Source organism: Nelumbo lutea, chromosome 1 (genome assembly GCF_056320005.1).
Source record: "Nelumbo lutea isolate HS-2025 chromosome 1, American lotus-T2T, whole genome shotgun sequence".
NCBI classification, from domain to species: domain Eukaryota; kingdom Viridiplantae; phylum Streptophyta; class Magnoliopsida; order Proteales; family Nelumbonaceae; genus Nelumbo; species Nelumbo lutea.
The window spans coordinates 57,708,693-57,714,692 of NC_142684.1; the positions used below are offsets into that span (position 1 = coordinate 57,708,693).

The 6,000-nt window shown below is 37.3% G+C and overlaps 1 long non-coding RNA gene across 1 annotated transcript in view; it reads left to right on the forward strand.

The window, feature by feature from the left end:
• Positions 1-1,863, forward strand: part of LOC148874697 (uncharacterized) — a 33,707-nt gene extending 31,844 nt beyond the window's left edge. Inside the window, exon 2 of the long non-coding RNA XR_016098160.1 lies at positions 1,265-1,863. This is a non-coding gene — a long non-coding RNA (uncharacterized LOC148874697). The remainder of the gene's footprint in view (positions 1-1,264) is intronic.
• The last annotated feature ends 4,137 nt before the right edge of the window (positions 1,864-6,000 follow it).

Genomic DNA, 6,000 nt, shown 5'->3' on the forward strand with positions numbered 1-6,000 from the left:
TGTTTTGAATTTTACTTTATTCTACTTCATCTCTTCATTTTATTCATTTTTACCGCATTCAAACAAAACAAGCTAACATTTGAAACATAAAAAAGGGTCAGGATTTACACTCAAACCATTTACAATGCCATAGTTTCGTATTAGTGCTAATTTATTTGCATTGCAACCAAACACAATCTATAATACAATATCCAAGTTATAATAATGTGCAAAAGTTTACTAATCATTTTCAAAAGATGGAATATAATCAGTGTTGTGAACATCAATTATTGAGCTCTTGATAATGCTTTCCTGTAAACCATTCATGTTAGTAGCTGCTTATATGAATACTAACTACTAAATGCTTGTTAATGCTTTCTTATGTAATTGGTATTATGAAAACCAATTATACTTCTGTAGCCTGTATTATGAAAACTGGCCATATGCTATGAACCATATTTTTTCTAATTGAAACTTGAGAGTTTCTTTTAAAATGATGAATGCAAAAAGTAAATTTGAGAAACCATCTGTAACAAACACAGCAAAAATATCAGGATTGAATGAGAATTAGCTTTTTAATTGAGAATCAATAGACCCGTTTGGTATATTTTTTTGGGAAGATCTTCTGATAGCTCTGACATGTAAAAGGCGCATTGATTTTTTGCATTAAGATCTGAGCAGCCCGAAGCATGCTTGGCACACGCTCATCTTTCTGTGCATCTTTCCGCACAAGATTAAAATGCAAAAGATGGGAAAAACTTCATTTAAAACTTTCTGAAATCAGCCCAAAATGAGTTTTTTGCGTCTTTTCAGCAATCTGTCTTTTGGCGGCTAGATATTTCACGAGCCAAACGGGAATAAACCGAAAAACGATTTTCTCAACTTGTAAACAACTGAAAGACTACACAGAAAGACACGCCAAACTGGACTGTTCATGTATCACGTTTGCTGTTTAAGGGGGGTTTTGAGTGGTATTTTGCTTTTATACAATCTTTCAGAGCAAGCTAGACTTTCCAAAGTACATGTCGAGGCTGTGAATGTTTCGGGTTTCTGTAAATAGGACAATCTTTTTAGTCGTTCTTATCCATTATATCTCTGCAATTTTGTCTGATGACCTGTTCATTGTGCTTAATTTCCCGATATGATTTCTCTGATTATTGAATTGAATGAGAATGTCGATCTCAATGCTGTATTCTTGTTTTTCTTTCAATCACCATTATCTCTTTCTTGCTTGTTGAGATTACTGATCTGATCTGTTAATGAAACTTGATTTGCTCGTTATCAGCAATTTCATTCAAACATGAAAATTGTCTTGCTATCATGCTATGGTATGCGGTGGTCCAAACCGAAAGGTCGTTTAGGGTGATTTCTTGGGATTGTTGCTGGAGAATGTTTGTTATGGGTCACCATCCGGCAACAGTTATAGGCAGCAGCATGCACAGCAGGCTGCACAGCAACGCACCACACGGCAGCGGCACCATGGCGCGCAGCACGCACAGCCCGGCAGCATGCACTGTGCACATGCCGGGCACCACACGGCAGCGGCACTATGAGCCGCGCACACGCACCCAGCAGCAGCAGCAGAGCGGGGCCCACACGACAGCTCACAGGGGTGGGCCCACCCTTATCTAGACACGTCAAGCCAACTTGCCGCCAGCTTATCTTATCCCTTATCCCTATCTTATCCCTTATCCCTTATCTTATCTTATCTTATCTTATCCTTATTTTATCTTCTTAAGTAAGAGTTATGAGTTTTAGTTTGAGTAGGAAATTAGGAGTTTTAGTTTGAGTTGGATTACCCTAGCCTAGCCGAATCCAACAAGGAGTTCTCTTCTGTAATCTCCTATTTAAGGAGCTACGAATTAAAATAAAGGCATTCGGTTTTCACAGTCAAGAAAGAGAGTGAGGAGAGTTCGGGTGATCTCTTGGACAAATCACCCACGGTTGCCACCATAGGGTATGTACGCAAGGCCAAGGGCAAGGGAAGACAGGAGTCTCTCCCGGTGGACCGACCCGTGACGAGATCCTACGCGCGGGACCATAACAATGTTGAACCTGTAAAGCTAGTTGACATGATCAAAATTAGGGAAGGTTTGACATAAGAACTGGAATGAGAGAAGTGATTGAACAGAGAAGGCAAATTAACCCGGTCAAAAAAATAATAAAAGAAATAAAAAAAAACATAAACAAAAATAAATAAATATAATGAAACAACAAGCAAATTAGGCAAAAGATGAATTGGGGAATTTATTTCAAAACTAGAAATTCGGTTATTTGCAATTGTCTGATCTATGACGTTGGGCATTTTGAATAATGTGGTCTCTACATGTGTTGTCCTTCAGATTTCCAATGAAATTATACTCTTTATAAGCCAGTTAAGGTTGAAATGTTTCCATTGAACAATAGATGGTTCGAGTCCTTTTGAACCTAAGATTGGGCCTCCATTAGAGACGAGGCATCAGCTAGGCCTACTCAAGGCACAGCCTTTCTCCATATGCTTTGGGTTAAGTTGCTCTTAGAGTCAAGACTCGAACCAAGCAGGGAATTCAATTTGATTGCAGAGAAGCAGCCTCATCTCAAGTTGAGCTTGCTCCTGAAACTGTTGTTTTCTTAAGCATTAGGCTAGGAATGAACTAGGCGAGCCTGAATGTTGGTTTCAGGGCTAAGTAATAAAAAATGAAGGGACTTGAAATCTGATTTTTGATAGGCACCCGACTCTGTCATCCAGGTTCATGTGTTTAGACTTATTTCCTCTCGTAGTAAAAAATGATAAAAAAGGTAATAAAATAAATAAAGGAGCTGATGCCTTTATGGTTTGTTTTAGAAAATGAAACCCAGGATTAGACCTAGAATTCCATCTGCAATACATTGATGAAATGAGTTTGCAGTATTTGATTACCGGTTCTGTGAGAAGACTTGGACTGAAATCTGACTTTAAATGTTCAAGCTTGGGTCCTCATGAGTTCTCTCGGGTATTTCTTTTCACTTTTAAGTGGTCCAATTGCTCAAAATCAGACGATGAGTAGTTTCTTTTCCGGTTTCTCCTCCCACAATAACCCAGAGATTTAAAGGGTTGCCATTGTATTAAGGGTCTGGATATAGTAGGCGCGTAGGTAAGCACAATGAGTAAGCACGCAATAGGTATATGATACATTATGATACATGTCACAGTTAATGTGCCTTTTATTTAAACGTTTTTGTTCTGGTAGACGGAAATTATCTATTATTTTATTAATTTTATCAAAATAATTAAAAATAAAATACAATGAAAAAAGAAAACGTTTGGATAACTTCTGTCTAACAGAGAAAAACATTTGGATAAAAGGCACATTAACTGAGACATGTATCATATAGTTATTACGTATTCACTCATTGTGCTTACCTAATTTGCCTAATACATCTGGACCCTGTATTTAATTCATATGCAACCTTTTGAAATTCGTAGTCTATAATGGTTTTGTTAATATGATACAATAACCAAGAGGTTTAAAAGGAGCCTGCATGGTAAGTAGTATTTTCATGCACAATTGGTGGTTGACGTGAGTAAATTGTCTGGAGTTTGATTGTCTTAGCCTCTGTCAAACTTGAGCAAACCTTAGGGCTGTGTTTCTTTGAGAAGAGTGTTAATGCGGATTCTTGTGCCTTAATCACTGAATGAATTGCATCTCTTTACTACATGTTTATGGATCGATTAGGAATTCTTCCCGGTAAACTTTACCTACTTGGGGAGTTCTACTTGTCCACTTTATAATAAGTTTCAAAGTATCGACATATATTGGCCTGTATCGGTCAATACGTATTATTCTGGGACCCCTCCGATATGCCCCTACAATGAGTGTATTGAGGGTCTAACCAGTTCAGAGGGTGGAGGAGCCCTAAACCGGTCCTCCGAACTGGTTGCAAAAAAAAAAATATAAAAAAAAGCATAAAAAACTATATTGATTCGCTCGATATGCCCATACCAACATATCGGATGTATCGATATTTTGAACCTTGCTTTATAAAACTATAGTTGAACTTGTAGAATATAATAAAGAACTAAATTGCCAAACCTTGATAAACTTCGGTTACCTCCCACTATAAGTAGGTTTCCCAAACCCTGGTGATTCATTCGAAAAATCCGTTTCGTTAGTCCAATAAAATTTAGGTGTAATGGTAAGAAAAATAATCGAAGCAGAAAAAAAGGGGGAACTAAAAACGAATTGGATAAATAAGTGGTATACATTGATTGAAACAAAGCTCGGGTGCGTCTGTGTGTTAAGAATGTGTCAATGCAATGGTCGAAACAAAATTGGAAATCTTCATTGTTTCAGTGTGTCATCTCCGAGTAGAGTCGAAGGGCCAAGCAAGTTTGAAGCTTATCAGCTTAAGTCGGTGAACCTATGTAAGTGACCATTGGGAAGGGTTGATTGGTCTATGTAAGTGACCATTGGGAAGGGATGACTAGAAAGTCATCCTGCATGTCATGTTAGTCTACTCAATGGGGGTCAATGTTTCTTGTTTGCATGTTTCTTTTGACTTAAGTTCAAATGAAAATACCAAAAAAAAAAAAAACAGAGAAAAAATGTGAGAATGTAAAGGATAAAAAATGAATAATGAAAAATACCAAAAAAAAAAAAAACAATTAAATATGAAAAGGAAAAAAGTTACATGAATTCGGAATTCTGTAAAAGATAATAATAAAGGAATCTTTTAGGCAAGTTAGAGCTAGCAAAACCAACCAAAAAAAAAAAAAAAGAAGAAAAAATGGGTAAAAAAAAGAAAGGAAATATCAACAAAAAAATACAAAAAAAGCAACAAAAGATCCAAATAAGAAAATGAAGAGGATGTATGTAAGGGAGGCTAAGAAAACAAGGTCAAGAAAGATATAAAAACAAGGGGGACTTGAAAATAGAAAAATCAGATAGAATAAAAAGAAAGAATAGAGGAATAGTTATTGACAAATTCCATTGACAGGGATTTTGGACTATGTTTGGCTTAATCCCTTTCAATGGGTATGTAGAGCAACCCATCTCATTAGCCACTTTCATAAATAAAATATCATTTTCCTCATTTCTCTTTTCATTGCTTGAGATGCTTTATCAAAGGAATCTTAGCTAAATTTAGAGTGGGGAGGTATTAAACTAGATATAAGCCATGCTCAACATATGCTTTTTCAATATGTGGCATATAATCAATAATGAAATGAAGGGAGGCCATCCTTGGCCGCTTGTTTAACCTTGTGTATTCAATCCTAATAATATAAAGTCCCCTAGTTAGTCCTTTGAGTTTTTCTGTTAATAATTTCTTCACAATAAACACTTCCTAGTAAGTGGGTGTCTAAATAAGAAGAATGCAATTAGAGTAGTTGAGCAAGAGCTCAAACAAAGAGGAAAAAAAAAGAAAATGAAAGAAAAATGTGAAAAAGGGCAAAAATAAAAAAAAAAGGAAAAAAAGAGAGAAAAAGGAATTAACTTTTAGAAGTTTTGTTGAAAATGAAATAATCAAAGAAAGTTGGACAATTATCAAGGAAGATCAATGTAATATTGAAATAGAAAATGGAGAATCAAGAAATAGTTAAAAGAAACTAGGGTGGTTAAAATGCCACCTTTATCTGACGAAGGCCAAGCTCATCTAGGCTGGCCTGAGTTCGGGTAGGTTCCTTTGCTCAGAGGCTTGTCTTTGTTTTTTGATTTCTATTCTTTTGTTTTTTCTGATGCCGAGCTCTTTTTGCAGGTGTGATGGACGTAGAGAAGACTCACGGTGGTAACCTGTTTCATGCCATGAAGAGGAGGAAGCAAGTTGCAAAACGGGTTCATGTCGAACCGCCCCGAGATGCGGAGCCCAAGGTACCGAGCTCTCTGCCCAGGGAGCCTGAGATGGCCCCTCCAGTACAAGAAGCGGCAGGGGCCCCTTACGCTGAGGCTGCTTATATGGGGGCTCCTCATGTTGAGGCTGCTTATACGCGGGCTGGGCCTTCAGGCTCGGGAGGCCAAGGTGAGTTCAGGAGCGTGTTGTCGCCGGACCACACTCTTCGAAAAA